The 12,836-nt window shown below is 32.7% G+C and overlaps 1 protein-coding gene across 1 annotated transcript in view; it reads left to right on the top strand.

The window, feature by feature from the left end:
* LOC140449022 (atrial natriuretic peptide receptor 1) overlaps positions 1 to 12,836 on the top strand; it is a 270,323-nt gene that overhangs the window by 166,294 nt on the left and 91,193 nt on the right. The gene's annotated exons all lie outside the window — the stretch shown is intronic.

The raw sequence follows: 12,836 nt of genomic DNA, 5'->3' as shown, positions 1-12,836 counted from the left end.
AACTCAAAAAATAAAAACTGAATCTAAACATAAGAAGAAAACTGATAGCAACTATTTTTTGGAACCATAAGGGTTTAATCCACGTAGAGTTTATGCCTAGGAGTAAAAGAAAAGGTGCAATCTACAATAAACGACGTGGCACGTTGTCGACGAAGGTGTTTCTGATTCACTACAATACTTGGCTTTGCAGGCAGCAACTTTAACGTCTATAATGGGAAATTTTCAAGCACCCTCCCCATAGCCCAGACCTTTTGCCTTCCGCTCATCATATGTTTGAAAAACTCAAGGAATTCTTGGATGGAAAACCGTTTGGAAACAATGAAGAGCTCAATGATAAAGTAGTATCATGGCTTGGATGTTTGGCGGTGGAAGACTACAACACCGACATCGAAAAACTGATTCCACAATATAATAAATGTCTTGACAATCGAGGCAACTACATCGAAAATAGCCTAAGATATTTTGACTTTGTAAATACAGTTTTGTGTTAATAAGTTTTGTTTTTAATTTCTTATACCAAATCTTTCTTTACTTTCTGGACGACCAATTTATTACCGTATATTTTCGACGTATAGGTAAATTGTGATTTGGATATTTTTTTAAATACAAACAATACTAGCATTTATGTATTTTATTTCACTATAGTCTAGCAATTAAAAAATGAAATGAGTCATAATCGTGATCACTTGCTTTTACCGTATCGTTCAGTTCTAGCTATTACTATTATCAAAAAGCATGTCAGTAGCGAAGAAAGTTGCGTAAATGGTCAGTATATATTTAGTTTTCTCAACGTATAACTAATTGCTTTGGTTAAATATTGTTTAATTTAATAAAAATGAAAGGAGCTAGTTCTAGCAGGGAGAGTATAAATGTGAAAAGTTCTCGAAACTAAAAGAATAGTATCTAATGTGTATGAGTATTTGAGAAAAACATTCTCTCAGGCGAAGGCAATAAGTCGTTGCGAAAGAATAATAGAAGTATCGTCATCCGCTGTTTACAGAATTTTCTGTTAAAACAAACTCCCGGTAAAGATCATGTCCGACAGACACATCTACGAGGTCGAAAACCAATTGAATTTACTGAACATAATAATTTAGAAATAAGTCGTACCGTTTATTCTTTTTATTTTAATAGGGATATTTCTACTCTAGACAAAATCTTTTCTGAATTAAAAACTAATAAAGCCATTTCGTAAAAAGTCTTAAAACTTTACGTAAGCACTTACACAAATTTGAACTTACTTATACCAAATACAAGAAGAAAAGCATCTATATGCAATGAACTTCTTTTACAAAAAGAAGCCCCAACGAAAATGGACTCGAATCAGCCCTAATGGATCCATAAAAAATGAGATCGACTACATACTGTCCACGGAACGATATATCATTAAATATGTTACAGTTCTTAACAGATTCACAACAGGTAGCGATCAAACGACGATCAGAGCAAAAATTAGTGTTGATGGTAACTATGAAATGAAAAGAAAAATAATTAGAAACTGGGATCTAGTAGATAGAAACAAACTAGGGCAATATAAAGAGATATACAAAGACCTATTAAAAGAACAACTTACCCAAAAATTAGACAGTGATGATAAAGATATAGACGAAATAGACAACATACTTACAGCAACGATGATTACATTAGGAAAAGAAATAGCAAAAAAGGATCTAAAAAAGAACAACTATATATCAACAGAAACAAAGAAGCTTATGGATAAAAGAAGAAAGCTAAACGAAGAAGGCAAAAGAAAATCTACAGAAGATGTAGAAATCAATAAAACAATAAGCAGAATGATAAAAGAATAAGAAATAAAAATAGAAGAAGTAATACAGAACAACAAAAATATGAAATGCTTAAGACCGAAATTAGGTAAGTGTGAAATAAACAAAATACAAGATGTAAACGGAGTAGAAACAAACATTAAAGATAACACATCATAAATATTATCCACTATTTCTACTCAGAATTATATAAAACAAAAGAGGAACCACCAGAAGACATTAAAAACCAACTTAAGGCTAAAATAAAAAATGTCAACTCAGAGCTACATCCAGAAATAAGCAAATCAGAAATAAAGAAGGATTTGAAAGAAATGAAAAACAACAAATCTCCTGGAAAAAAAGGAATAACTGCAGAGATGTTGAAGTATGGTGGAAAAGTGGTAATTAACACTCTACATTCCCTTTTTAACAAGATATTAAAAGAAAAAAGAATCCCAAACAACTGGAAGGAATCCGTAACCATTATCCTACACAAGAAAGGGGATAAAACAGATATAAAAAACTACCGTCCTTTAACACTCCTCAATGTAATGTATAAACTCCTAACAAAAATTTTAACCAATAGATTGACGACAAAATTCGACTGATACCAGTCGAAAGAACAAGTGACCGTTTACTAAGTATACCACATTCCTCTATATATAGCGTTTATAGATTTCGAAAAGGCTTTCGACAGTGTCGAACATTGGGCAGTGAAAAGTTCTTTGATTAACAGCAGAACTGACCACAGATATACGATATTAATAGCCAATATATATAAGGAAGCCAAAACAACAATTAAACTATATGAAGTAACAAAATCAATACAAATAAATAGAGGCGTCAGACAGGGTGACACAATATCACCGAAACTTTTCAATCAGGCTCTGGAAGATATTTTTAAAAGATTAGAATGGGAAGAAAAATGTATAAAAACTTGTGGACAATGCTTGAACCATCTAAGGTACGCTGATGACATCGCATTGATAACCAATAAAAAAGAAGAATTATTTGAAATGATGAAAGAACTGGACGTAGAAGCTGGAAAGAGGCCTTAATATGAATTACAGCAAGACCAAAATCATAACAAATACAGATGAAGACATCACAATGAGGATCGGATAAGATGAAATAGAATAAGTTCAGGATTATATATATCTGGGTCAAATTATAAAACTTAACAAAGAACACCAAACAGCACAGATAAAAAGACGAGTTAGACTGGCATGGGCGACATTTGGCAAAATAAGCTACATTCTTATAAACAAAAGATATCCACAGCATCTTAAGATCAAAGTATACAATCAATGCGTACTCCTTGTTCTCACTTATGGTTCCCAAATGTGGACATTTACAAAAGCAAACACGGACAAAATCATAAAAACCCAATGAGCAATGGAAAGACAAATGTTGCACATAAGACTAATGGATAAAAAGAGAAACGAGTGGATAAGAGAGAAAACAAAAGTGAAGGATGTTAGACAAGAAGTTGCAAAATTGAAATGGAGATTTGCAGGACACACTATAAGACAAAAAGAAGACCGATGGAACAAAATTCTTATAAGGAGACCGTGGGAATATAAACGAAGCAGAGGAAGGCCTCAAATGAGATGGGCAGATGATATCAAGAAGCACGTGGGCTCTAGGTGGATGACTACAGCGGCAGACAGAGAAGAATAGAAAAAGATTGGGAAGGCCTATGTCCAAAGATGGACCTAAGAAGGCTAATTAGATAGATTAGATAGATAGATATACCAAATACAACAGGAACTCAGCGTTAATAGAAAAACCTGAAATTATTATATGGCTTCTCAACTTCCTCTTCTTCTTTACATGCCATATCAGTTATAAGAAGTTAGCGATAGCCACTGCGAAGGCTTCTCGATTTTCTGCCATATGGAATAATTCTATCGACGCAAATAGTTGCGTCGCAACTATCTGCGTAAAATGTCTGAGTTCCGTGAACAAAATAAAAAAAATCTATTATTTAAACGAAACATGACGCTTGCAAAATGTAAGTGCTTCATTGCATATTTGCAGCAGTCGTTGATTTAACTGCTGATTCAGCTGTTGATTTATCTATTGTGTCTTTATTTTGCTTTGTGAACACATTTCGACTATAATGTCAGGACATTAATTAATTACATTATTAAATAGGCTAACTCGGTTATTTTGACCCTCAAGAGAATTGAATTGTTCTCAGAAAAAATCTTGATAATTACCTTTCATTTTGTTTACTGTTGAATATGTAAGATCAATTGTGGGGAGGATTGTATTTGTAACAATATGATTCGTGTAATGAATGACTCGATGGATAACATTTTTCAAATAAACTCGTTTTGGCATGTTTATAAAGTCATTATATACATACAGACCAAACAAGTATCTACGGTTGCTAAAACTCTTTCTATTGTTAGACTAAATAATTGAATATTCTTTTGAAATAAAAATAATATACTAATTTGAGTATTTTACATCTTTAGGTCGGCTCTCGCCCATCCGTGAGCAGATAATTCGCGACTCTATGGAAGACATTTTTAATGTAAATGAAAACTTATTTTATAAACTAAATCTTATGTAATATTTTTATTCTTATTAGCAGAACTACAATATTTTTAATATTGTTACAATGTAAAGTGGAAATTCAAAATTTCCGAGAATTCATGATTGACACGTGATTCCGGTTACTTTTGATCAGTTACGATGCGTAAGTTTGGATGACTTATTTCATTTTTTGTTTGTTAAAATATAATATTATTTAATATTAATTTATTTGTTTATTATTTGTCATATTCTTTCTTGCCTTTATAAAAACGAGCCGATATAACTAGTACAAGATCGCACTGCACAATCACTACGTTCATAACGTAGTTCAAGATCGCACTGCACAATCACTACGTTCATAACGTAGTTAATAAAACTCACATTTTGATATACAGTAAGAATTATAACAAGTTGCCAGTCAAAAAGTAGCCGCAAATAGTTTTAATTCAATTAAAGGTAATTCATTTTTGAACAAAAATTTCGTTCTGTTATTTTTTAAATAAAATACGCTACTCATGACGTATCTGCATCTCTTTATAAATGGTCGCATATTAGGGTTGCCGGCTGTTAAAAACGTGAATTATCAAAGATAAAGTAAAAGAGAGCTAGTGTCAGTTGTGTGAGTTTTAAAGCATGTCTCGATAAATAGTGTTAATAATATACATATTACCACTTGTCAAACCGATGTCGTTGAGCGATAACTCTATTTTACCTTTATCTTTAATACCTCGCGTTTTTAACAGCTGGCAACCTTAATTTACGACCTATTTTTCTCTGGCAGCCTTATGTTACAATAAAACAAATATATTTTATATAAAAAAACATGTATATACGTTATGAGCAGTGTATTTTATTAAAAAAAAAAATAAATTAACAAAATAAAATGTTTGTTCAAAATTAATAACCATTAATTAAATTAAAATTATTTTGCGGTCCCTTTTTGAGTGACAACCTGTTATTAATGTATTCTTATATTTATAAATGTATTTTTACATTTTTACACTTCGTTATAAATATAATGTATATTACAGTGGGATCTTAGACTAACACAAATCATAAACAATAAACACGCTCAATATACACGTGATTCTTGTATGTTTGGCATTATATCCAAATTTTCAACTGGTAAAGGTCGTCGTTTGATTATTACTTGGAGTTACGATGTAGCCATTATGATCTTATTATTGCGAAATTAACCCTATTGAACTAATGTGGGCTTAAATGATGGGATATGTCCCGAGAAAAAAATACCATATGTTAACTTCAAGTTACACGTAAACTACTAAATTTCTTCAAATTAACAATTTCATCTGACAATTAGCAATATGCCATAAAAGAGATATGGGAACAGAGGAAAACAATTTTGGAAACTTCACATATTTAACTAAGTGAAAACTGAGAAAAGTCTCGTGATATTACTCTGACATAGTAATTGGTTCAAAATTAAGCATATTTTTATTGTTTCACGCTGCTAAAGATTATTTTGTCTTTTTGCACGGGTCTCTGGTATTTGGAGCAATTTTTGGATTTATGGCTATAATATACTGTATTTATAGGTAAGTTATATATTTTTGTTTAAATAAAATTGATATAAAATAACACTGCGTTAAAGTTTAAAAAAAACTTGACCTATGACAATAGTGAACTCCAATTAAGTTATCTCGTTAATAAGGCTGTTGGTTTAGGTTGGACGTTTGGTAAGAACGTTTTTATGACTTTTAAAAATCGCTTTGATGCTACCTTATAATTGAAGACACAAGTGGATAAAGGTGTCATGTACTAAAATCATTATTTCCAGACAAATGAGTTTAAAGTTTATTAACTGGAACTTTCTTGCGCTGTTTTTGATTTAAAATTATATCAAGGTGTTTTTGTATGTATGGTTGTAGTTTTTTGAATTAACTATAAAATTTTAAAAAGGCATTATAATTTTGATGAAAATAGACTTTGAATGTACAAAACACCTTTATCCAGCAAAAATCAAACGCTGGTAGTATAGGTGGGAAATGAAAAAAGAGGCTATGTACCAAAAAATATTGTATTTTCAAAAATAGAACATTGTAAAAGAAAATTATATGCTACATTTACTAATTACTATTTAGGTTTTCTCATTTTCTTTGTGTTTTCTTGACTATCTCCTATAATATTTTCGTAAAACCACTTATATTTCATCCTTAACAAATGCAAGCTGCTCGCGCAAGTTGTTTCTTTTTTCGGAAGTAATACTGCCCCTTTTTTCTTCAATTCGTCTCAGTGTGACGTGATCTTCGTTTGTTAGTACCCTGCTTCCTTTTTTAATAGGTCTACCTTTTGAAAAGGTGAAAATTCATCTACAGAAGTTTTGTACAGGTAGCTACCAATTTCGTCTACTTTTATCACTTAATGTCGTCCCTAAAATTGACTTTGTCTCCTGTCAGGTTTGTTTTCCTGTTAAACAGATGTAACTTTGCTGGTAACTCTTCAAAATCATAAAAATAATTTTCCATATTGACAACAACACTATTTTTAGTGCTCGAGGACTTGATAAGATCACTATATTGTTCAGGCACATAGATGTTTTTAACTTTCCGTATTTTTTTTTCTATTCGCCCGAAATTTCGGTCTGAATCGAGGTATGAATGACCCACCTCAGGGAATTTATGGTCGATAACCCTAAACATACCCTTTAATACCAAAAACTGATAGAGACTGATAAGCGTAAAGTTTTTGTTTTGTCCTGCGCACGAGTCTGACTAGATAATAAGGTGATCAATATTTTTTTGGCTTTATTTGAGCAATTGACAAAACCTAAGCAAGCAACTAGCCACTTCAAGACTGCCTCGATTGGCCATATTTTCCGTCCAATTAAAGAAAAATGGTTGTGCTTGCTCAGAAGTTATGCAGTGAATCCCAAAATTATAATACCACATTTGACGCAAATAAAACGCCTTATTTGTTGTCAGTTTTGGAAGAGGCATTGTTTGCTGAAGATCCATAGTAATATAGCAGGTGTTAGGTTGGATAGCTGGTTTTTCTCTATCCAGTTTTTGAGAATCAAATGCCGATTTGTACTTCTCTCTGTAAATTACTGTATTTTGTCCCGAGTCACAGACACTACAAGTGTCACTTCTGGGTTGCCCAAAGGACAAGTTAAATTTAGTTAAAAATATTTTTACGTAAGATGAAAGGGTTACTCTATATGCCTTATCCAGTTGATTTTGCTCACACTCTTTTAAGTACATCTTGTACATCTGTGTAACATTCAAGAGAGGCGAGAGATATTTTTTGTGTCCATTTTTGTTACGCGAGTAATGGGACTGTTCTGCTGGAAATTTTTTAATGTGTTCTACAATAAACGTCACTACTTCTTCCTTTAACTTATGAGGCCGATTTGCATGACGACCAATGCTATCAGGCGATGGAGCATTTAGTCCCCTTTTTAACGTTTGTTGAAGAAGTTCAATCTTTTTTCTGCCATTTTGGTAAAGGGAACACAATGCATCTCGACAAATTACTTCAGTTTTCTTATTGAAAGTTACTTGTCATATGTCGCGCAACTGGTTTTATAACAACTCTTTTAAATAACAAAGCATTTTTTGCATTGCAATCCAGTGAATAATATTTTTGTAAAATAGCCTTCCTCGCTTCTGTGTCAAATTTAACATGACAGTTGAGTCCACATTTCTCTTTACATAATAGTCCTGTATTAGCTTCCTTCTTTGCCACAATCTTTCCCGTTTGAGAGCTATATTCTTCGCCCCTCTCTCTAGCAATTGCCGCTTTTCTTTTTTTCCATCCGTCAGGATTTCTCGGACGAATTTTTGACGTTTTTTCTTTTAATTCAAATACTTTCCTTTGATCTGCAGTCCTTTGTTGAAACGAACTATCTACAGTAATGTGAGTGAAAGTTTCGTTATCTGATTCGTTTGATGATGAGGTTCCACTGCTTTCAGGGTTATACTCACTACCAGAGTTTATGTCTCTATCATATAGAGAGTCGTCAAATACTGCATGCACGTCATCTAAAACAAAATGCAAACGTTTTATCTATGAGAAGAAACCCTATTCCTTATGAACTAGTTTGCAATATTAGTATAGTTTACTTACTGTTTTCGCCAGACGTAACCCTGCCAGTACCGTTTAGATTAGATGTATTTGACCTTTTTTCTACAGTTTCGTTGCTTGTTCCAGACTGATCAGCAGTATCTACAAATGTATTTTTAACATTAATAAAATATAGCAACAGTATCGCGCAGCGCAATAGTAGCCTAACTGCATTCATTTTAAAAGCTATTAAAGAAAATGTTTGTTTTAGCAACAACGTCACAATGTTTTGTTTAATTAGAATCTGCAATATTAAACACAAGTTAACTAGTTACTAGACTATTAATAGAGAAATTTAACTTGCTTTAAAACTTAACACTTAAATGTACACTTGTTACTAGTTTTATTGATTTGATTTAATATTATTTCCTTTTTAGTATTGTTGCATAACCTCAACATTCTGCATTTAACTAAAAAACTAATAAGTTTACCTACCTTTTTGTTGCAAACACGTTTCTGTTTGCAGTTTTACTAACAAACATAGAAATGATCCTCTGGGCCATTTTGACATCATTTTAAACTATAAACACTACACAAAGCAAGACAACCTCCTATCACTTTCGTGAAATAAAAATGTAACATAACCTCAAATTAAGGTGTCAAGTTGGGTGGCACCTAAATCAAAAGTAAATTTTTTCTCGTGGATGAAAGTGTCATGTTACCTTGTCACCTTTATTCACTACAGAAGGCACCCTAGTATGACACATGACACCTTTATCTTTTAGAAATTTAATAAATTGTTTAAAATACATGCACAAAACCCTTACGGAATGAAAATACAGTATATTTAGGGAACATTTTGGACAAAAAACAATTTTTTCAAAAATTGTTACTTGCCACCTTTATCCAATTGTGTCTTCAATTATTTTTATATAATTTTTTTAGTATTTTTCACTCGACTTTATTAAGTAACGTTTTCATATAGTTTTTCCTAGCTAATTGTTTATGTATGATTATCAGTTCATTTTCAGTCGTTCTCTTATATTTCCATGGCAGCCAATATGTTATCTGTTGCTATCCTTATTGCAATTCTCGTCATTGTACAGTATTTATGTAACTTGCCAAATGTATATATTATATATGTATATATTATAGCTAAAACCGATCAATTTTATTCAAATAATATTCTACCCGCAAATTTATAATTTAATAAAATCTTGTGTTCTCACCAATTATTTTGTCCAATGGTATAATCTGCAAATTTTCATTTGTTTTTCTGTATTGTATGTTCCGTAATGTTTCCCATTTTTGTCACTTATTTAACTTTATTTCTTTTGAGACCATTTTTATTGTATGGTTTTTTAAGAGGCCTTCAATAGCTAATTGAAGAATTTTTTCTCTCTTTTTAACTTTACATTTTAATTTAACAGATTTTCTTCCAAGAATACATTATTAAAATGGTCGGTTGATTTCGTGCATTGATTTTTAAAATTTCAAAAAGGGATTTGACATTTCTGGTAATAATTTTATTAATCGTTTTGCTCCTCCGCCTCATATTTCTCGCTGTGTTTAAGACAGTAAAATTATAATTGTTTTTTTGGCCTTTAAGTGCTTACCCCAAATCACCTGCTTATTTGAGATTTATGAAAATTTAAATAAAGCTTAAAATATTTAAATATAATTTGGTACTACATACTAAACAAATTCGTGAAATCAACGGTCATAGCTCTCCACCCAATAAGTCCCAGGATATGTAAAATCAAAATAAGGATAGGTTCTTTAACTACAGTATCATTAATATCCACGCTCCTACTAAAGATAACGATGACGAACACAAGCACCCATTTTAAGAGAAACTTGAAAGCTATTACAGGAAATGTCAGAACAACAACATAAAAATTATTATTGGCGATCTTGGCAAAAAACCATGACCGTGTGACCAAATTGACCATTTACGTGTTGATAGTCGACATTTCTTCGAAGTATTCGACGTAAGAGCATGTAGAGGTGCTAATATTGACTCTGACCACTATCTTGTTAAAGAAAATCAGCACGTATATTTAACTCTAAAAAAGGTCACAACACAACATCTATGAAATATAATACTGAGGTGCTAAAATGAGAAGCCGCTAGGAGTAGTTACTTGTTAATTTTAAACGAAGTATCATTATCAAACATCGAATAAAATTTAAGTATAGAAGAGCACTGGACTAAATGTAAAGAAGATATGCACACAGCGGCAAAAAGCGTTTTAAAATCTAAGTCTGAAGAAACGAAGATTGGTTCAATAAATAATGTATATCCATTATCCAACAAAAAATAAAGCATATAATAAACTCTGAAAGATTATGAAAATCTTCGACGAGAAGACAATTAAGTGTTTAGAAAGAAAAAGAAAGAACAATTCGAAAACGTTCTAATCAAGATTTAACCGCCATAATAGAAAGGACTCACGGAGACTCTACCATCTGATAACCAGTTGTAGAAAGGAATTAAAATCCAGAATAATAGCATGTGAAGATATTGATGGTTTTGCAATTACTGACGAGGATCTAAACTTCTTTTTCTTCTTCTTAGCCTTCTGTCGTCCATGTTTGGACATAGACCTCTCCCAACTCCTTCCATCGGTCTCTATCCTGAGCAACATATTTCCAATTTGTTCCGGCTATTCTTTTAACGTCATCAACCCATCTTATCTGTGGTCTTCCTCTTGGTCGTTTACTTTCGTAAGGTCTCCAATGTTGTATTGTAGTATTCCAACGTTGGTCTTTTTGTCTAGCAGTGTGGTCCGCGAAGCTCCATTATAGTTTAGCAATTTTTGTTGCTATGTCCTCGACTTTTGTTTTGGATCTTACCCAGTCGTTCCTCTTTTTATCTGACAGTCGTATACCTAACATTGCTCTTTCCATTGTTCTTTCTGTTGTGGTTAGTTTATTCATGTTTGCCTTGGTTAGAGTCCAGGTTTGACATCCATATGTCATTATAGGGAGGATGCATTGGTTGAACACTTTGCTCATTAAGTATTGGACTACTTTGCGATTCTTAAGAATGCAACTAAGTTTTCCAAATCCTGCCTATGCTAGTCTTGCTCTTCTAGTAATTTGCGCACTTTGGTTCTTCTTGGTAAGTCTCAGAATTTGGCCTAGGTAGATATATTCTTGGATTTGTTTTATCTCACTGCCATTTATAGTTATACGTCTGGGGTCATCTGTGTTTGTCAGGATCTAAACAGATGGGGCAAATTATTTTGAAGAATGCGATCGTGGCAATTATGAAGATGAGATGGAGGCTTCCATGATTCAAGTCATTTTTAAACCGAGAAATAACAAAGCCTCCGGTTTGAATAGTCTAATAATTTCATAATATGCATAAATTAATAACTGAAATATGGTAATAAAAAGAAATACCCGCAAACTGGACATTAGGTATACTGTATCTAATTAATACAAAAAAAGACATAATGGTGAACGATAATTATAGAGGCGTCACTCTTCCAAACATACCTTATGAAGTACTGTCCAACTTATTGCACAAAATAATGCTACCCTATTCCGAACCAATAGTGGGAGGATATTACTTCCGGATATGGCTTCCGACCCAATAAATTAAGAATGGACCAAATCTTTACAGTGAGGCAGAAACCAAAACGATATTTCAAGATCCTTTCATTGCAATAATTTAATGAGACAGGGAGAGTGATGGGTTATAGGGCCTTTTATTTAATCTTACTTTAGAAAAGGTAATTCAAAACCCTCAGAATAGCACAAATAGCACCATCTTTAACAAATATGCAAAAGTTGTCGATTATGCAGATGACATCAATGACACACTCAATGTCTCACGAGTGTCTGACCAAATGATTGCGGTCGTTAAAGCAAATGTAAATGTTGTACTAGGTCAAGTAGCCAGAAACGGCCAGCAATATTAGCGATAATTAACGATCTAGAACTGGAAGGTATGGCGACCTTTATATACCTAGACTCGCTCTTAATTAAAGATAACATCCACAAAGAAATTAAAAGAAGAATAGTGCTTGCCAATAAGTGTTACTAGGGCTTGAGAAGAGTAATGGATTTAAAACCACCTAGAAAAATTAAAATGACCATGTATAAGACACTAATAAGACCAGTGCTAACTGCAGCAGAGATGAGGTCACTTACACAGAAGGACCAAGAACTGCTTAAACGTTTCGAGTGAAAAATCCTAAGAAGAATATATGAAGAAATTAAAAAGCAAGGTTTGTGGCATAGGCGTTGCAACTTTGAGTAAATAGGAGTTTTGGAGACTCAGGTTGTAAAATTAATAAAGATAGCACGCCGTAGATGGATAGGGCATGGAATCAGGCGAGAGAAAAGTACAGCAGTCCAAAGACCGGAGAGGGCCAATGAGACAACGAGTCAGGAGAAGACCGAGACCTAGGTACTAAGACTACTTAGAGGATGATTTAAAATCTATCGGACTTATAGTATGGAGAAGAGTTGCCAGAGGCAGGGATAAATCGATGAT

This window comes from Diabrotica undecimpunctata, chromosome 8 (assembly GCF_040954645.1).
Source record: "Diabrotica undecimpunctata isolate CICGRU chromosome 8, icDiaUnde3, whole genome shotgun sequence".
NCBI lineage: Eukaryota > Metazoa > Arthropoda > Insecta > Coleoptera > Chrysomelidae > Diabrotica > Diabrotica undecimpunctata.
Note: the sequence above shows the minus strand (reverse complement) of the source record. Positions and strands in the feature narration are given on the sequence as shown.